This window comes from Lycorma delicatula, chromosome 4, assembly GCF_047948215.1.
Source record: "Lycorma delicatula isolate Av1 chromosome 4, ASM4794821v1, whole genome shotgun sequence".
Classification (NCBI taxonomy): domain Eukaryota; kingdom Metazoa; phylum Arthropoda; class Insecta; order Hemiptera; family Fulgoridae; genus Lycorma; species Lycorma delicatula.
The window spans coordinates 8,318,586-8,341,477 of NC_134458.1; the positions used below are offsets into that span (position 1 = coordinate 8,318,586).

Here is a 22,892-nt window from a genome sequence, read left to right on the forward strand (position 1 = left end):
ATGGAAATATGCTTAAAAACTAATAATTTAAAGCATCAAAACCAGAAGATAAAGCTACCCCTAACATTATCCTAATTAAATACAAAAAAATACAATGGTTCAAAAAAGATGGAAATATGCTTAAAAACTAATAATTTAAAGCATCAAAACCAGAAGATAAAGCTATCCCTAACATTATCCTAATTTAATACAAAAAAAAACAATGGTTCAAAATAGATGGAAATATGCTTAAAAACTAATAATTTAAAGCATCAAAACCAGAAGATAAAGCTATCCCTAACATTATCCTAATTTAATACAAAAAAATACAATGGTTCAAAATAGATGGAAATATGCTTAAAAACAAATAATTTAAAGCATCAAAACCAGAAGATAACACTATCCCCTAACATGACCCGAATACAATATAGAAAAACAATAGCACAAAATACATAGAAATATGCTTAAAAACTAATAATTTAAAGCATCAAAACCAGAAGATAAAGCTATCCCTAACATTATCCTAATTTAATAAAAAAAAATACAATGGTTCAAAATACATGGAAATATGCTTAAAAGCTAATAATTTAAAGCATCAAAACCAGAAGATAAAGCTATCCCTAACATTATCCTAATTTAATAGAAAAAAATACAATGGTTCAAAATAGATGGAAATATGCCCAAAAGCTCATAATTTAAAGCATCAAAACCAGAAGATAACACTATCCCCTAACATTACCCGAATTCAATATAGAAAAACAATAGAACAAAATACATAGAAATATGCTTAAAAACTAATAATTTAAAGCATCAAAACCAGAAGATAAAGCTATCCCTAACATTATCCTAATTTAATACAAAAAAATACAATGGTTCAAAATAGATGGAAATATGCTTAAAAACAAATAATTTAAAGCATCAAAACCAGAAGATAACACTATCCCCTAACATTACCCCAATTCAATATAGAAAAACAATAGCACAAAATACATAGAAATATGCTTAAAAACTAATAATTTAAAGCATCAAAACCAGAAGATAAAGCTATCCCTAACATTATCCTAATTTAATACAAAAAAATACAATGGTTCAAAATAGATGGAAATATGCTTAAAAACAAATAATTTAAAGCATCAAAACCAGAAGATAACACTATCCCCTAACATTACCCCAATTCAATATAGAAAAACAATAGCACAAAATACATAGAAATATGCTTAAAACTAATAATTTAAAGCATCAAAACCAGAAGATAAAGCTAACCCTAACATTATCCTAATTTAATACAAAAAAATACAATGGTTCAAAATAGATGGAAATATGCTTAAAAACAAATAATTTAAAGCATCAAAACCAGAAGATAACACTATCCCCTAACATTACCCCAATTCAATATAGAAAAACAATAGCACAAAATACATAGAAATATGCTTAAAAACTAATAATTTAAAGCATCAAAACCAGAAGATAAAGCTATCCCTAACATTATCCTAATTTAATACAAAAAAATACAATGGTTCAAAATACATGGAAATATGCTTAAAAGCTAATAATTTAAAGCATCAAAACCAGAAGATAAAGCTATCCCTAACATTATCCTAATTTAATAGAAAAAAATACAATGGTTCAAAATAGATGGAAATATGCCCAAAAGCTCATAATTTAAAGCATCAAAACCAGAAGATAACACTATCCCCTAACATTACCCGAATTCAATATAGAAAACCAATAGCACAAAATACATAGAAATATGCTTAAAAACTAATAATTTAAAGCATCAAAACCAGAAGATAAAGCTATCCCTAACATTATCCTAATTTAATACAAAAAAATACAATGGTTCAAAATAGATGGAAATATGCTTAAAAACTAATAATTTAAAGCATCAAAACCAGAAGATAAAGCTATCCCTAACATTATCCTAATTTAATACAAAAAAATACAATGGTTCAAAATAGATGGCATTATGCTTAAAAACAAATAATTTAAAGCATCAAAACCAGAAGATAAAGCTAACCCTAACATTATCCTAATTTAATACAAAAAAATACAATGGTTCAAAATAGATGGAAATATGCTTAAAAACAAATAATTTAAAGCATCAAAACCAGAAGATAACACTATCCCCTAACATTACCCGAATTCAATATAGAAAAACAATAGCACAAAATACATAGAAATATGCTAAAAACTAATAATTTAAAGCATCAAAACCAGAAGATAAAGCTATCCCTAACATTATCCTAATTTAATACAAAAAAATACAATGGTTCAAAATAGATGGAAATATGCTTAAAAACTCATAATTTAAAGCATCAAACCAGAAGATAACACTATCCCCTAACATTACCCCAATTCAATATAGAAAAACAATAGCACAAAATACATAGAAATATGCTTAAAAACTAATAATTTAAAGCATCAAAACCAGAAGATAAAGCTACCCCTAACATTATCCTAACTTAATACAACAAAAAAAAACAATGGTAAAAATAGATGGAAATAAGCTTACAAGCTCATAATTTAAAGCATCAAAACCAGAAGATAAAGCTATCCCTAACATTATCATAATTTAATACAAAAAAATACAATGGTTCAAAATAGATGGAAATATGCCCAAAAGCTCATAATTTAAAGCATCAAAACCAGAAGATAACACTATCCCCTAACATTACCCCAATTCAATATAGAAAAACAATAGCACAAAATACATAGAAATATGCTAAAAAACTAATAATTTAAAGCATCAAAACCAGGACATAAAGCTACCCCTAACATTATCCTAATTTAATACAAAAAAATACAATGGTTCAAAATAGATGGAAATATGCTTAAAAACTAATAATTTAAAGCATCAAAACCAGAAGATAAAGCTATCCCTAACATTATCCAAATTTAATACAAAAAAATACAATGGTTCAAAATAGATGGAAATATGCTTAAAAACTAATAATTTAAAGCATCAAAATCAGAAGATAAAGCTATCCCTAACATTATCCTAATTTAATACGAAAAAATACAATGGTTCAAAATACATGGAAATATGCTTAAAAACTCATAATTTAAAGCATCAAAACCAGAAGATAAAGCTATCCCTAACATTATCCTAATTTAATACAAAAAAATACAATGGTTCAAAATAGATGGCATTATGCTTAAAAACAAATAATTTAAAGCATCAAAACCAGAAGATAAAGCTAACCCTAACATTATCCTAATTTAATACAAAAAAATACAATGGTTCAAAACAGATGGAAATATGCTTAAAAACAAATAATTTAAAGCATCAAAACCAGAAGATAACACTATCCCCTAACATTACCCCAATTCAATATAGAAAAACAATAGCACAAAATACATAGAAATATGCTTAAAAACTAATAATTTAAAGCATCAAAACCAGAAGATAAAGCTATCCCTAACATTATCCTAATTTAATACAAAAAAATACAATGGTTCAAAATACATGGAAATATGCTTAAAAGCTAATAATTTAAAGCATCAAAACCAGAAGATAAAGCTATCCCTAACATTATCCTAATTTAATAGAAAAAAATACAATGGTTCAAAATAGATGGAAATATGCCCAAAAGCTCATAATTTAAAGCATCAAAACCAGAAGATAACACTATCCCCTAACATGACCCGAATACAATATAGAAAAACAATAGCACAAAATACATAGAAATATGCTTAAAAACTAATAATTTAAAGCATCAAAACCAGAAGATAAAGCTATCCCTAACATTATCCTAATTTAATAAAAAAAAATACAATGGTTCAAAATAGATGGAAATATGCTTAAAAACAAATAATTTAAAGCATCAAAACCAGAAGATAACACTATCCCCTAACATTACCCCAATTCAATATAGAAAAACAATAGCACAAAATACATAGAAATATGCTTAAAAACTAATAATTTAAAGCATCAAAACCAGAAGATAAAGCTATCCCTAACATTATCCTAATTTAATACAAAAAAATACAATGGTTCAAAATACATGGAAATATGCTTAAAAGCTAATAATTTAAAGCATCAAAACCAGAAGATAAAGCTATCCCTAACATTATCCTAATTTAATAGAAAAAAATACAATGGTTCAAAATAGATGGAAATATGCCCAAAAGCTCATAATTTAAAGCATCAAAACCAGAAGATAACACTATCCCCTAACATTACCCGAATTCAATATAGAAAAACAATAGAACAAAATACATAGAAATATGCTTAAAAACTAATAATTTAAAGCATCAAAACCAGAAGATAAAGCTATCCCTAACATTATCCTAATTTAATACAAAAAAATACAATGGTTCAAAATAGATGGAAATATGCTTAAAAACAAATAATTTAAAGCATCAAAACCAGAAGATAACACTATCCCCTAACATTACCCCAATTCAATATAGAAAAACAATAGCACAAAATACATAGAAATATGCTTAAAAACTAATAATTTAAAGCATCAAAACCAGAAGATAAAGCTATCCCTAACATTATCCTAATTTAATACAAAAAAATACAATGGTTCAAAATAGATGGAAATATGCTTAAAAACAAATAATTTAAAGCATCAAAACCAGAAGATAACACTATCCCCTAACATTACCCCAATTCAATATAGAAAAACAATAGCACAAAATACATAGAAATATGCTTAAAAACTAATAATTAAAAGCATCAAAACCAGAAGATAAAGCTATCCCTATCATTATCCTAATTTAATACAAAAAAATACAATGGTTCAAAATAGATGGAAATAATTTAATACAAAAAAATACAATGGTTCAAAATAGATGGAAATATGCTTAAAAACAAATAATTTAAAGCATCAAAACCAGAAGATAAAGCTATCCCTAACATTATCCTAATTTAATAGAAAAAAATACAATGGTTCAAAATAGATGGAAATATGCTTAAAAACTCATAATTTAAAGCATCAAAACCAGAAGATAAAGCTATCCCCAACATTATCCTAATTTAATACAAAAAAATACAATGGTTCAAAATAGATGGAAATATGGTTAAAAGATAATAATTTAAAGCATCAGAACCACAAGATTAAGCTATCCCTAACATTATCCTAATTTAATACAAAAAAATACAATGGTTCAAAAAAGATGGAAATGTGCTTAAAAACTAATAATTTAAAGCATCAAAACCAGAAGATAAAGCTACCCCTAACATTATCCTAATTTAATACAAAAAAATACAATGGTTCAAAATAGATGGTAATATGCTTAAAAACTAATAATTTAAAGCATAAAAACAAGAAGATAAAGCTATCCCTAACATTATCCTAATTTAATACAAAAAAATACAATGGTTCCAAATAAATGGAAATATGCTTAAAAACTCATAATTTAAAGCATCAAAACCAGAAGATAAAGCTATCCCCAACATAATCCTAATTTAATACAAAAAAATACAATGGTTCAAAATAGATGGAAATATACTTAAAAACAAATAATTTAAAGCATCAAAACCAGAGGATAAAGTTATCCCCTAACATTATCCTAATTCAATATAAAAAAACAATAGCTCAAAATAGATGGAAATATGATTAAAAACTAATAATTTAAAGCATCAAAACCAGAAGATAAAGCTATCCCTAACATTATCCTAATTTATCACAAAAAAATGCAATGGTTCATATTAGATGGAAATATGCTTAAAAACTAATAATTTAAAGCATCAAAACCAGAAGATAAAGCTACCCCTAACATTATCCTAATTCAATACAAAAAATACAATGGTTCAAAACAGATGGTAATATGCTTAAAAACTAATAATTTAAAGCATCAAAATCAGAAGATAAAGCTATCCCTAACATTATCCTAATTTAATACAAAAAATACAATGGTTCAAAATACATGGAAATATGCTTAAAAACTCATAATTTAAAGCATCAAAACCAGAGATAAAGCTATCCCTAACATTAAACTAATTTAATACAAAAAAATACAATGGTTCAAAATAGATGGCATTATGCTTAAAAACAAATAATTTAAAGCATTAAAACCAGAAGATAAAGCTATCCCTAACATTATCCTAATTTAATACAAAAAAATACAATGGTTCAAAATATATGGAAATATGCTTAAAAACAAATAATTTAAAGCATCAACACCAGAACATAAAGCTATCCGCTAACATTATCCCAATTCAATATAAAAAAAAAATAGCTCAAAATAGATGGAAATATGCTTAAAAACTAATAATTTAAAGCATCAAAACCAGAAGATAAAGCTATCCCTAACATTATCCTAATTTATCACAAAAAAATACAATGGTTCAAAATAGATGGAAATATGCTTAAAAACTAATAATTTAAAGCATCAAAACCAGAAGATAAAGCTATCCCCTAACATTATCCCAATTCAATATAAAAAAAAAATAGCTCAAAATAGATGGAAATATGCTTAAAAACTAATAATTTAAAGCATCAAAACCAGAAGATAAAGCTATCCCTAACATTATCCTAATTTATCACAAAAAAATACAATGGTTCAAAATAGATGGATATATGCTTAAAAACTAATAATTTAAAGCTACAAAACCAGAAGATAAGCTACCCGTAACATTATCCTAATTTAATAAAAAAAACAAAAAACAATGGTTCAAAATAGATGGAAATAACCTTAAAAGCTAGTAATTTAAAGCATCAAAACCAGAAGATAAAGCTACCTCTAACATTATCCTAATTTAATACAACAAAAAAAACAATGGTTCATAATAGATGGAAATAACCTTAAAAGCTGATAATTTAAAGCATCAAAACCAGAAGTAAAGCTACCCCTAACGATATCCTAACTTAATACAACAAAAAAAACACTAGTTCAAAATAGATGGAAATAAGCTTAAAAGCTCATAACTTAAAGCATCAAAACCAAAAGATAAAACTATCCACTAGCATTATCCAAATTCAATATAGAAAAACAATAGCTCAAAATAGATGGAAATATGCTCAAAAGCTAATAATTTAAAGCATCAAAACCAGAGATAAAGCTATCCCTAACATTATCCTAATTTAATACAAAAGAATACAATGGTTCAATATAGATGGAAATATGCTAAAAAGGTCATAATTTAAAGCATCAAAACCAGAAGATAAAACTATCCCATACCATTATCCTAATTCTCAATAATAGACTGGGATCAACTATCCCTATTATAGAAAAAAAATAACTCATATAGATGGAAATATGGTAAAAGCTAATAATTTAAAGCATCAAAACCAGAAGATAAAGCTACCCATAACATTATCCTAATTTAATACCACAAAAAAAACACTGGTTCAAAATAGATGGAAATAACCTTAAAAGCTCATAATTTAAAGCATCAAAACCAGAAGATAAAGCTACCCCTAACATTATCCTGATTTAATACAAAAAAAAAAAACAATGGTTCAAAATAGATGGAAATATCCTTAAAAGGTCATAATTTAAAGCATCAAAACAAGAAGATAAAACTATCCCCTAACATTATCCCAATTCAATATAGAAAAACAATAGCTCAAAACAGATGGAAATATGCTAAAAAGCTAATAATTTAAAGCATCAAAACCAGAAGATAAAGCTATCCCTAACATTATTCTAATTTAATACAAAAAAATACAATGGTTCAGAATAGATGGAAATATGCTTAAAAGTTCATGATTTAAAGCATCAAAACCAGAAGATAAAGCTATCCCCTAACATTATCCCAATTCAATATAAAAAAAAAAATAGCTCAAAATAGATGGAAATATGCTTAAAAACTAATAATTTAAAGCATCAAAACCAGAAGATAAAGCTATCCCTAACATTATCCTAATTTATCACAAAAAAATACAATGGTTCAAAATAGATGGAAATATGCTTAAAAAACTAATAATTTAAAGCATCAAAACCAGAAGATAAAGCTACCCCTAACATTATCCTAATTTAATACAAAAAAATACAATGGTTCAAAATAGATGGAAATATGCTTAAAAACTCATAATTTAAAGCATCAAACCAGAAGATAAAGCTATCCCTAACATTATCCTAATTTAATACAAAAAAAAACAATGGTTCAAAATAGATGGAAATATGCTTACAACCTAATAATTTAAAGCATAAAAATTAGAAGATAAAGCTATCCCTAACATTATCCTAATTTAATACAAAAAAATACAATGGTTCAAAATAGATGGAAATATGCTTAAAAGCTCATAATTTAAAGCATCAAAACCAGAAGATAAAACTATCCCCTAACATTATCCCAATTCAATATAGAAAAACAATAGCTCAAAATAGATGGAAATATGCTTAAAAGCTAATTTAAAGCATCAAAACCAGAAGATAAAGCTACCCCTTACATTATCCTAATTTAATACAAAAAAAAACAATGGTTCAAAATAGATGGAAATATGCTTAAAACCTAATAATTTAAAGCATCAAAATTAGAAGATAAAGCTATCCCTAACATTATCCTAATTTAATACAAAAAAATACAATCGTTCAAAATAGATGGAAATATGCTTAAAAGCTCATAATTTAAAGCATCAAAACCAGAAGATAAAACTATCCCCTAACATTATCCCAATTCAATATAGAAAAACAATAGCTCAAAACAGATGGAAATATGCTAAAAAGCTAATAAGTTAAAGCATCAAAACCAGAAGATAAAGCTATCCCTAACGTTATCCTAATTTAATACAAAAAAAAACAATGGTTCAAAATAGATGGAAATATGCTTACAACCTAATAATTTAAAGCATCAAAATTAGAAGATAAAGCTATCCCTAACATTATCCTAATTTAATACAAAAAAATACAATGGTTCAAAATAGATGGAAATATGCTTAAAAGCTCATAATTTAAAGCATCAAAATCAGAAGATAAAACTATCCCCTAACATTATCCCAATTCAATATAGAAAAACAATAGCTGAAAATAGATGGAAGTATGCTTAAAAGCTAATAATTTAAAGCATCAAAACCAGAAGATAAAGCTACCCCTTACATTATCCTAATTTAATACAAAAAAAAACAATGGTTCAAAATAGATGGAAATATGCTTAAAACATAATAATTGAAAGCATCAAAATTAGAAGATAAAGCTATCCCTAACATTATCCTAATTTAATACAAAAAAATACAATGGTTGAAAATAGATGGAAATAACCTTAAAAGCTCATAATTTAAAGCATCAAAACCGGAAGATAAAGCTACCCCTAACATTATCCTAATTTAATACAACAAAAAAAACAATGGTTCAAAATAGATGGAAATAACCTTAAAAGCTCATAATTTAAAGCTTCAAAACCGGAAGATAAAGCTACCGCTAATATTATCCTAATTTAATACAACAAAAAAAACAATGGTTCAAAATAGATGGAAATAACCTTAAAAGCTCATAATTTAAAGCATCAAAACCAGAAGATAAAGCTATCCCTAACATTATCATAATTTAATACAAAAAAATACAATGGTTTAAAATAGATGGAAATATGCTTAAAACCTAATAATTTAAAGCATCAAAATTAGAAGATAAAGCTATCCCTAACATTATCCTAATTTAATACAAAAAAATACAATGGTTGAAAATAGATGGAAATAACCTTAAAAGCTCATAATTTAAAGCATCAAAACCGGAAGATAAAGCTACCCCTAACATTATCCTAATTTAATACAACAAAAAAAACAATGGTTCAAAATAGATGGAAATAACCTTAAAAGCTCATAATTTAAAGCTTCAAAACCGGAAGATAAAGCTACCGCTAACATTATCCTAATTTAATACAACAAAAAAAACAATGGTTCAAAATAGATGGAAATAACCTTAAAAGCTCATAATTTAAAGCATCAAAACCAGAAGATAAAGCTACCCGTAACATTATCCTAATTTAATACAACAAAAAAAACAATGGTTAAAAATAGATGGAAATAAGCTTACAAGCTCATAATTTAAAGCATCAAAACCAGAAGATAAAGCTATCCCTAACATTATCATAATTTATTACAAAAAAATACAATGGTTTAAAATAGATGGAAATATGCTTAAAAACAAATAATTTAAAGCATCAAAACCAGAAGATAAAGCTATTCCTAACATTATCCTAATTTAATACAAAAAAATACAATCGTTCAAAATAGATGGAAATATGCTTAAGAGCTAATAATTTAAAGCATCAAAACCAGAAGATAAAGATGCCCCTAACATTATTCCAATTCAATATAGAAAAACAATAGCTCAAAATAGATGGATATATGCTTAAAAGCTAATAATTTACAGCATCAAAACCAGAAGATAAAGCTATCCCTAACATTATCCTAATTTAATACAAAAAAATACAATGGTTCAAAATAGATGGAAATATGCTTAAAAACAAATAATTTAAAACATCAAAACCAGAAGATAAAGCTATCCCTAACATTATCCTAATTTAATACAAAAAAATACAATCGTTCAAAATAGATGGAAATATGCTTAAAAGCTAATAATTTAAAGCATCAAAACCAGAAGATAAAGCTATCCCTAACATTATCCTAATTTAATACAAAAAAATACAATGGGATCAAAATAGATGGAAACATGCTGAAACACTCATAATTTAAAGCATCAAAACCAGAAGATAAAACTATCCCCTAACATTATCCCAATTCAATATAGAAAAACAATAGCTCAAAATAGATGGAAACATGCTTAAAAGCTAATAATTTAAAGCATCAAAACCAGAAGATAAAGCTACCCCTTACATTATCCTAATTTAATACAACAAAAAAAACAATGGTTCAAAATAGATAGAAATAACCTTAAAAGCTCATAATTTAAAGCATCAAAACCAGAAGATAAAGCTGCCCCTAACATTATCCTAATTTAATACAACAAAAAAAAACAATGGTTCAAAATAGATGGAAATAAGCTTAAAAGCTAATAATTTAAAGCATCAAAACCAGAAGATAAAGCTATCCCTAACATTATTCCAATTCAACATAGAAAAACAATAGCTCAAAATAGATGGAAATATGCTTAAAAGCTAATAATTTTAATCATCAAAACCAGAAGATAAAGCTATCCCTAACATTATCCTAATTTAATACAAAAAAATACAATGGTTCAAAATAGATGGAAATATACTTAAAAGCTCATAATTTAAAGCATCAAAACCAGAAGATAAAACTATCCCCTAACATTATCCCAATTCAATATAGAAAAACAATAGCTCAAAATAGATGGAAATATGCTTAAAAGCTAATAATTTAAAGCATCAAAACCAGAAGATAAAGCTACCCCTTACATTATCCTAATTTAATACAAAAAAATACAATGGTTCAAAATAGATGGAAATATGCTTAAAAACTAATAATTTAAAGCATTAAAACCAGAAGATAAAGCTATCCCTAACATTATCCTAATTTAATACAAAAAAATACAATGGTTCAAAATAGATGGAAATATACTTAAAAGCTCATAATTTAAAGCATCAAAACCAGAAGATAAAACTATCCCCTAACATTATCCCAATTCAACATAGAAAAACAATAGCTCAAAATAGATGGAAATATGCTTAAAAGCTAATAATTTTAATCATCAAAACCAGAAGATAAAGCTATCCCTAACATTATCCTAATTTAATACAAAAAAATACAATGGTTCAAAATAGATGGAAATAAGCTTAAAAGCTCATTATTTAAAGCATCAAAACCAGAAGATAAAACTATCCCCTAACATTATCCTAATTCAATATAGAAAAAACAATAGCTCAAAATAGATGAAAATAAGCTTAAAATTTCATAGAATGCTAATCTTAGTTTAAAAAATGCTGTTACTATAATAATAAATTTGTTTTTAAGAAACCCAACATAAATATTTAAATAAAACATGTGTAATTATCTTATTAAACTAAAACTTAAGATAAGAGTTAAACCATGAGGTTTTTTTTTAATAATTATGTATTTTAAATATGCTTATTCTAATATAATTATCTTCCTAAGGTTTTTTAAACTTTAAAATTTATATTAATGTATAAAATTATTTTACGTAAGATCCTATTTAATTTAATTAAAAGTTAATTCAAATTAAATCCTTATAAATTAAATATTTAATTAAAATTAATTTTAATTTTAATTAAACATCTAATTAATGCATTTAATTAAATAATTTATTTTAGATGATTATTTTTACAAAAACTATTTTACATTAAAATAAAAATCTATATTAAATTAAAATCTTTAATTAAATATAAAGAGATATATGTTATATAATATTTTTTTAAATTTATATAACACTTATAAATGAAAACTTTATATTTAATAAGATTAAATATTAAAGAGAAAAATAGCTATATTTAAATAAATATATTACTATATATAATATATATATTATAATATAACTATCTTTTTTTCTTTTTTGTAACATAATAATTAATCAATTGAATGATATAATATAAATATCTTATTATAGACTGGCTTTTGAACACCTCAATGTAGTTAGTTAATGGTTACTATTTTACAATTAATAAATAAGATTTAGTTAATCATCAAAAACATTCAACTTATTTAATACTATAATGAGTTCATTCTGTATTATGGAGCTCTAAAATATCAAAATGTAATTTATAATCTAACTCGCTGCAGATTATATATGCTCTCAATATTGTTTCTTTAAATTTCATGTATACACACATTATGCCTGAAATCTGTGAACCCATAAACTACACTGATAAACATAATTTTTCTTTCCTAACATGCGATACATGATATTAATCTGTTTTTTGAAACTGTAAACGAATATGAACTCAGAATCTTTCTATCACCCACCATTTTTGAAATTTTTTTAAATTTTAATTAAAGGATTTCATTTTTTAGCATAAGGATTTAAAGGATTTCATGTATAGTTAGCATTTTAAGCTCCTATATTGTATTTTGTTACCTTTTTTTATTGTTTAACTTTGTTAACATAATTTGTAAGCTATAAATAAACAATACTAGACAATGAATTAGATAATACCATAGTCACATCTTATGACATCATATCTAATACTGAAGATTGAGCCTTCATGGACAAGATTAATCATGTCTATGCAAGTCAAAACAAGTAGCTGAAAATAGAGCTGTGTTGTTTGTATTAAGCACTGGATTTAGGAACGCATTAATTTTGTTCAGTCTTACTGCTGTCTTAAGTTTGTTAACAGTGCAGTGTCATAATGCTTCGAAATTGTGTAAATGATGTGGATGCCTTTTGTTATGTATGTGGCGAGTTTACGAAAAATCAAATAGTAAAAACATTACACCTTTAATTAAAAAAGCATATCATTTGTACTTTCAGGGTAAAATTGGTGATCACGATATAGGCTCCTATATTGTATGTACTAATTGTTCTGCATATTTAACAGGACGGCTGAAAGATACATGAAAGGCTTTGCCATTTAGTGTACCTATGGTTTGGCGTGAACCAAAGGATCATATAACCGATTGTTACTTTTGTTTAACAAGTGTGTCTGGAATTACTAAAAAACCTAAACATACTGTAAAATATCCTTCATTGCAATTTGCAATCAGGCCTGTACCTCACAGTGAAATTATTCCAGTTCCTGAGACACCTGTGAATGTACATTTCGAAAGCAGCAATGAAGAATCAAGTAGTACTGAAGAAGACAACAATGATTTTGATTTTGAATCTTCCAATAAACCACATCTTATATCACAAGGTGAATTAAATATCTTTGTTAGGGATTTAAATTTATCAAAAAATCAAGCTGAACTGTTAGGATCAAGACTGCAAGGTTGGAATTTACTTCAAAAAAATACAAACATTTTGGGCTTTCAAAACCAACAAAAAGAACTTTCTCAGTACTTTATTGATGAAAATAATTTGGTTTATTGCACAAATATTGTTGAGCTTAAGTAGCACTTACGACAAGTTCATAAACCTGAGGACTGGCGCCTTTTCATAGATTTATCCAAGTATAGTTTAAATGTGGTTCTACTACACAACGGTAACAAATATCCTTCGATACCAATCGATTAAGGTATTAATTTGAAAGAGACATAAAATGTGATGAAAGACGTTCTTGAAAAAATAAATTATAAAAAACATAGGTGGAACATATGTGGTGATTTGAAAGTTATAGCTATTTTGTCAGGCATGCAGTTAGGCTACACTAAGTACATGTATTTTCTTTGCGAATGGGACAGCTGAGCTAGGGATAAACATTATGTTACCAAAGAGTGGAAGAAATTAAACTATACCAATAAAGGATAATCCTGGATTTTTGTACATCATGCAGAAATTTCCAAATGTTAAGTGAGGGAAAAATTAAAGAAGGAATATTTTTTGGTCCTAAAATAAGAGAGTTGGTCAAAGATGATGTATTTAACTCAATGTTAAATAATGTAGAAAGTGCAGCTTCGGCTTCATTTAAAGACATCTGTAAAAACTTTCTCGGTAAACAAAAATCCGAGAATTACCACGATATTGTTAATCAACTTCTTACTTCATACAGAGCTACGGGATGTAATATGTCTTTGAAAATACATTTCCTCCTCTCACACCTGGATTTTTTCTCGGACAACCTCGGAGACATAAGTGACGAACACGGTGAACATTTCTACCAAGACATTTCAGTGATGGAAAGTCGCTATAAAAGGAAATTGAATACTAACATGCAAGTCGATTACTGTTGGGCATTAATTTGGGATGTGCCTGAGGTTATTTACAAAAGAAAAGCATCAGCAAAATCATTCTAACACAGATATGGCCATGCAAAAGTATAAATTTTACAGATTTTAACTGTATTTTCCCTTAATCTTTTTTGAAGCATAATTTATTTAAAACTAAGAGCGATAGAAAAATTGTATTTACAGATCTATAATGTACGCAAAAAAGCTATTTAAGAAATGGTATCACACTTAGAGAAACATCAAACAATTTTTTTTTCTATCAGTGCTATTAGTCTGCATAATATTCATTAAAATCAATTTTAATGAATCAATTTGGTTTACAAATACTTCTGATTACTGCACTTACATTGTTAAAAAGATTTATTTTTTTGTGATTTAATCTTTTAATTAACTTTGTGATTTTGTTTACTGGAATATTAGGACATGCAGAATCAAAAATGCTTGGGTAAAAATCTATAAAGCGTACTTTATTTATAACTGTACAATATTTATTTTTACTACAGTTTAAATAAACTTTCAACATAGTACCACAGTTTACATTTTACTGAAAAACAATATGTGCAGCAATAATTAATTTAATTAAAAATATGTAAATAAAAGACCACAGTCTCAGCAAGTATTTTTCGGTCTTCATATAGATGACATAAGAAATCACAAATGTGAAAATAATTATCAAGCTTTATAAGAACAGCAATATATATATATATATATATATATATATAAATTCAAAAAATAACAACTTAACCACCAAAACACAGTAACAGAAAAAACTAATATCAATAGTAGACTTTCACAGGATCCCACACCATCAATCGGTACAAAAATTCTATAATTACATTAAACAAATAACAAAAAAAAATAAAACTTAAAAATTTAGAAAAAAAATTAATAACCACAAAATTTGTAATAACAATACTCCTTCCCATTACTAAAATGATGTAAATTTAAAGCATCAACTATCATAATGGTCAATATGTTGATTAACCATTTGAATTTAAAAAATATATTTATATATATCACAGAAAGGCTGTTTTATACTTAAAAAGTATACATATCTCTGAGTGTGTCACATGCACATCTACTTATGTACACATGAAAGGGCATGATAATACCACTAGTTAGCCTAGTCAATAACCAATAATAATACTTATAACCAAAAACAATGAATACTTATAACCAAAAACAATGAATACTTATAACCTGCAACTATAAAAAAAAATTACAACTGTAACAGGCATTCTACGAATCATGTAATGCTCAATGAACACATTACATTCATGTTAACATGCATCTCATCTTGAAGTTACAGACAGAGAAGCATAATCAGAAAATGATAAAGTTGAGTTCTCTTGACTACATAAATGGACTTTTAATTTGGCAAGGAGTATTACTGCCTACCTTGTTCTAGAGGCAATGTTAGGTTAAATACAATACTTTGAATTTAAGGATTTGCAGCTAATCAGTTGGCATAATCTTATTCATAAAATAGTTAAAATTCTAAGAAACTCAACTTTAATTCTAAATACTCAATCAACTATTTAAAAACTTATTAAGACAAGTCAAACAATTTTCAAGTTAATTTAAAACTCTATGATCATGTTTACAGTAATTAAATACATACATCATCTTCAGTAATGTATACTGGCTCACTCTAAAAAAAATAGTAATAAATTACTGAAAACACTTTAGAAGTGATGATTTTATTTAATAACAAACTGCATGGAAACAAACAGCTAAAAGTTTATAAAGACGGGAAAAGGGACTGGGTGAAATAAAATATTAAATAAATGGAAAATATGTACTGTAATTCCATGTATTTTTATTAAAACTAATTGTAGATGTTATTCAACACCTTTGCGGAACATGTACTTTTAAAACATCAGATGGGCCTACCACACCATTACAGACTTATATATAAGCATTTCTGGAGTAAAATCAAATACATGAAAAGCTTTTTCAAAGGTTTTAAAGGCACACTCAATTTCTGCCATTAACAGGTAAAGTGGAACATTCTGCTATTCCGCCTCCAATATTTTATGGGACAACAGTACAAAAAAAAAGACAGGGCACATTTGTCAAAAAATTTGATCACATTAAAATATAATTACCACAAATCTTGCCTAAAAAAAAATATTTTGAACAAATATTTTAAAACACACATTTTATAGTACCACCCGCCTTCAACGGTTACAGACAATTAACTTAATTTTTCAAAATACTACAACCTGTTACCATGCAACATAAGGCTCTCATTACTTTTAAGATTTGACATCATGATAAAATCTTTTCAGTTGATTAATAAGTACTGTTAATTTTGGAAAAAAGATAAGAAGCTGAGCAGATCTGTAAACCTAAATGACTGTTCATAACAAAAATAAACTTCATAACTGTATAAAGTCTCTCCAGATCATAAAATATATCACTACAAAAAATTCAGTTCCAGTTCAATAATATCAATTAATGGCATATTCATGTAGAAAAGGCTTCTAAATAGTACCCCATGAAATAAAATTTCTAGTACTGCACTTTAAATGACTGAACTTTACATTTAATCCAGTGCAATAAAATAAACATTATCGCAAAAAGTAATGCTACCTTTAAAATTTAGCTAATCGTAAGAGGTATCGTAACACCGGATGGATGATAAAAAAACGAACAAACACTAAATGGATTAATTTAACTAGAAATAAGAATCTGTAGACCATGAAACAGAATCGTTTTTACTTACATGGGTTAGAACTACGGTATAACTATTCGCTCATCCAGGCCTATTTCGGCGACACCCTGGTGTAGGCTCCACAGTTTATCAAGACATTCATTGGATTAACACATTAAAATAACTAACACCGGCAACACTGTACTACAATAACAGTAAACTAAGAAAAATTCATACATCTGTATTCAATAATCCTCGCTGATTTCTGCTTTACCTTACTAACACTTCAACCTCATGACGCCATTACTTGTCTTTCGACATTTAAGGAATACGTTCAAAAACCGTAATAATGACACTGATATAAGAAATAAACAGAACAGTCGTATTGTCACATTTCGCTTTTCAATAACATCAGTTAAGAGCCGAAAATTCAATATGTAAAATTATTATCTTCAAGTAACCTTAGGTTTTTTAATTCATGTATGAACTCTAATGCAATATATGTATACACATATTAACCGTAAGTAAATGTAATAAAAACATTTGTCTTAATTTAATTATATATTTCTGATGTAAATCTTATTATATATAGTACTTTCTAATTGTATCTCAGCTGTATGCAATTGTAGTTTTTCATGCTCTGAGGAAAATCATGTTGCTTATACAACACGCTCTAGACCTACTTTGCCGCCATAAAATTAAACCAGTTATGAGTTAATCAGAAGTAATAAAAAATATTCATAATTTAGAATTAAAATAGCAAAACAAAAAAAAAATATATATATATATATATATATATAAATATTTTAACACATTAATACCATAGACAACAGTATGACTTCTACATGAATTATCTGAAATAACAATAATTGAGAGAGCACTTGCTTTAGTGGTTGTACATCTGAAGGAAAAATTATTATTAATAATGATATATACCTTATTGTAATACACATAATTATTATTAAGGTTATTTGATGCAAGGATGAAGGAGGAACCAGTAAGAAAAGAAAAGACATGTACAAAAACATCTTAAATTACACATTTTTATTTCTAAAATTAGCCATTATTTACAACCTGTAAATTACACATGTACATGTGCACATGCAAACTTCATTGATATTGTGATTACAGTGTACAAAGACAGGTTTTAGTCATAAAATTACATTTTCAAAATCCAACATGCCATTTCATAATACCACTTGTAAATTAAATGTAGTCTAATTTGATTCCAATAGAAGGTTAAGTCTGCTCAGCTGTCATACAGATGGATTTTGACTAATTCTATTGTGACATTGATAATATCTAGTGATTTCCAGATTGCAGGAATCTAATGGCAAGAAGACTGTGAATTTTGGGCTTTTGCTTTTTCTTCACTTATCTCTTTTGGTATTGAAACTTTATACCTCTAATTTGTTAAGCAGTTAATCATCGTCAGCTAATCACTTTGAATGCAGAATAAATGTAAATCAAGCTTAATTTTTCTATTAAGCTAAAGATTTTACTTTATTATTATTCTACTAATTGTTAAAAATTATATTAAAAGACTTTCTTTTACATAAAAAATAATATTCAAGTTTTAAAAAAAGTAGGTAATATAAACCTGAGTTTTCTTTGTACTCATTTAATATTATAAATATGTACTCAAATCCTTTTTTTTTAATAAACACCTTCAAAATTGTTATTTGATTCTGTAATAATTTTATTTATCTTCATCTACTTGCATTATTATTATTTTTTTTTAAGTTTTAGTGGCATCAATTACTATGGTCATTAGCCCCTTTCCATATGAAAAATAAAGAAAAAATAAAAATTTCTTTTCTTTCCTTATCAAATCTCTAGCAACATAATAGTCTACAGACTAGTCTTGTCTTGTCTGATTTTTCTACTTTAACTTTTGGTTCAGGCTTCTTTTGAACTTTGGCTTCATTTTCCTTTGCCTAGGAACTTGTCAAAGGCTCAGTACTTGGTGGAGAAGAATTCTTTTGTTTAATCTTGTCTAATCTTATTGACAGCTTTGGGCTGCTGTCCCTAGTCATATGATTCTTCTACTTTTGATCAATGATTCGTTCTACTAAACTTGCTAAGGCTGGTGTCAGTTCTGTTAACACATCCTATGGTTTGAAGGAGACTGCAGAAGCAGGAGAACCTGTGCATAAGACATGGCCTGTGGCGTTCTACTATACACAATCTTTTTTGCTTCAAAATAACTGACCTTTTGAATGTTCTTTACCTTCTGTATCGCAACTTCTTTCTTTTCAGACAATTTTGTGATCTTGCACTGTGATGTCCATTACAGTTACCACAAATCCCTGTATGTTTCTGCATAGATCACCCAGGTGCAACGGGTCACCACATATGCAAATTCTTTTTCTCGTGCATCTTGCTGCTGTGTCCAAATTTCTGACATCCAAAACACCACAATGGTGGTGGGATGAACTGATGAACATGCAGCCTATGAAATCCAGCCTTTATTTTTTCAGGAGATTTAGGTTTATTAAACGTCAAGACATGCAACGCAGAAGGTATAATTTGTGATAAACTCTTTTCTGATTTGACTCATATATAAGCGAAGCATTGTTAATGAATCCTGTATTACAGCTGGCATGAACAATTATTAATAGTGAGCCCTTGGATAAAGGGGTTTTCAGTCCCTCATGAAGGTTTGTTGTTTTTACCCACAATTTTGGTGTCACATGACTACTATAAATGTAGGTCTCGTGTATATACAATCGGTCTTTCGTCTTTGCGAAACAGGGAAATTTGTCGTAGAAACTTCATTTTTGCATTTTAATGTCATGTCGTTCTATCAGTATTTTCCGGTTGTCTTCTGGTTTTTCCAACTAAATCCCATTTTACATAATATTCTCCTAAAAAATCTTTCACTCCCTTTGAAATTAATTTCACTTTTGCAGGATTTTTGCACAATTCTCTTCACAGTAAAACGCATTTTTTGGTTACATAAAATTTATTTATTAAACGCCTCGAAGCATCCGTGTCAAACAAATCTAAATTGCCCACAGTACTGGGGTGATTTACACATTTTCTCGGTGAAAGGAACACAAATGGCTTCTCAGTTTCATTTGATTTTCCTTCAGCTATAATTCTTTGGACCGATCATTTTGATTCTTTTGTCGCTTGAACAACCATATTCAGCAGTTCAGTTTTCCTCACTATTCTGGTTCCAGCATTGTTTTGTAAAAAGGAAATGTAAACATTGAATACAATTCCCCTCTTCTGACTATGAACTACTGTATCTTTTTCCCCTTACTTGGGCATTTTAAAAGAAAATAACTGTATTGAAATAATAAAAATTTACATGACTGAATTTATGACAAATCCTTAAATGAAAACAACAGAACAAATAGTAAAAATAAATCACTAACAGCTATTCACTTCATTAAGTAAAATGTACACCGCAATAAATGTTTCTATATTAACCACCTCTAGAATAAAATTACAAGCGATTTGGAACATATGATTCTTCACAGCACAATGATTACAGTAGATTAAAAATAAGTAAAAGAAATTCTTAGAATTGCATGTTGTGTTTACAACAATTCATAAATAGCACATTAGTCACATGATTGATTCTACTATTATCATTTGCTATACAATAGGAAATAGGCCTAGATCACAACATTAATATATAATTTAGAATAAAACTCAACAATTACATATGCTGCAGCAAGATTATGAAATCTGTTTTTTATATATTACCAAACCACAAAAGACATATAGAAAATTACAATGTTTTTATTTGCTTTTAACAGAGGCCAATGCATGCAAAATGCTAGTACATAGGCCTTCAGTCCCTGCGCCAACATATGTGCCAGTGAGTATACGACTTCTCCGTTTCGTCGAGTATTCATTCATCAGCATCTAATAACTCCCTTCCATAAAGTTCTTCTACAATTTTATCTTCTGTGCAGTTAAGCAAATCTCTACACACAACTACTTCTCTGGAGGTATTTAGTGTACCGTATGGTACAACCTCAACATCAATGAATCCTATCTTCTTTGCTTTGAGTAACCGAGATGAATTATGTCATTTATGGTCAGGCTTACCATACATCCAGGATTAGCCCAGACAGTCCTGGTTTTTTAGTGCTGTCCGGGGTTGCAAAAATGTCCAGGGTTTGAGAATTTTATGACTGGCAAGGATTTTTTTTAAATTTTAGACCTATATGTTCGATATCACATTTTTAAACATTCTCTTATGGCTGTGCATCACTCACAAAACCTTGGAGCAAGCACTGACATCGATTTTGATGGAGGCGTGGCTAACGGTCTCGCCACAACTTTCTACTTAGTCATTTGGCAACAAAACAGGGCCAATGTGTTTATGTTGTTTTTGTGTGAAGTAACTTGTCTAGCTCATAACTCATGTTTTTGATCATTTTATTTCTGTTCATTTTTTGTCTCATCGTTTAGCAATGGGCAAAAGAAAATGTATATTTAATGTGGCCGCCAGAGCCTCACTATACCCAGTGCTGAACAGTGCCAGCCCATACCCACTGGCAACTAAGCTTCTCATTTTTCGGCTGTACGTACTGCCGATTCTAACATATGCTTACCCGGCATGGGGGGCAATGTTGAGCTCCTCGCTTCAAAAGAAGATCGAGGCCGTCCAAAACATCGCGTTGCGGACGATCTTTGGAGCTCCGTGGTTCGTCAGGAACGCCACTCTCCGATCTGATGCGAGATTTCAATCCGTGTCCGAGGTGGGGGTGGCGCAGGCGCACAGACTGTTCGGGAGAGCGGCTGTGTCCGAACACAGTCATCTTCGGGACATCTGCAGAGAGGACCCAACTCCGACAGTTGTAAGGAAGCGGCCTCACGCCGTACTGGACGAACCACCGTGATGGTGCGGTGCGGTAGCCGAAAATCGACAAACCAGGCTTAGGGGCCTCCATATCGCATGAGCCATAAACGGAATAGTGCGTCAGACGCGTTTCCGGGGTCGGGAGTGAATAGTTTTTTCGCGAGTTATATAGTTTGAAGACTTCAAATACGGTAAGTCGTGCACAAAACAAAAACGCGGTCTAAAAAGGAAAAAAAAAGGAAAAAAAGAAAAAAATTTTTTTTTTTTTTCTTTTTTTTTTTTTCTTCTCGCGTGTGTTTTGTTCTGTTTCTCTTGTTTCAGAAACGGGAGAAACGTGGATGTGGAACGACGCGTCGTGCCGTCTCATCCTGCCAGTCGAAAGGAAAGTAAAAATTAAATTTTTTTTTTTTTTTTTTTTTTTTTTTTTTCTCTCGTGTGTGTGTTCTGCTTCTTTTGTTGCAGATGCCAACAGCCACCACAAAAACAAATGGTTTCTTCACTGCGGCCACGCGGTCCCCCCAACCCCTTCTCAGACACACGCGTGTCTGAAGGTTAATAATTACGTGGAGAGAATAATTACTGTTTACTTCTTTCCAGAAAATCGCCGCCCCAAAACCGCGATCGCGAATAGGTATCACCATCTGTAAGTTAAACTTACAGTAAGATAAAATAACCCAGCAATTGCAACTCCTCCGGAAAAGGGGACACATTGCTCCCTCCTTATAGCTAGTGCCCCGTTGTGGCGTATTCCTGCTAGCCTATTAAAGAGTTAGCACCGAAA

The 22,892-nt window shown here is 28.4% G+C and overlaps 1 protein-coding gene and 1 pseudogene across 4 annotated transcripts in view; both read right to left on the reverse strand.

Moving 5' to 3' along the window:
• RhoGAPp190 (Rho GTPase-activating protein 190) overlaps nucleotides 1–17,600 on the reverse strand; it is a 307,804-nt gene extending 290,204 nt beyond the window's left edge. For all 4 annotated transcript variants that reach the window (XM_075362254.1, XM_075362256.1, XM_075362255.1 and 1 more), the window contains exon 1: nucleotides 17,362–17,600. The gene's annotated coding sequence lies outside the window, so the exon portion shown is untranslated. The remainder of the gene's footprint in view (nucleotides 1–17,361) is intronic.
• LOC142323817 (NADH-ubiquinone oxidoreductase chain 1-like) overlaps nucleotides 1–19,696 on the reverse strand; it is a 76,028-nt pseudogene extending 56,332 nt beyond the window's left edge.
• Between the last annotated feature and the right edge of the window lie 3,196 nt (nucleotides 19,697–22,892).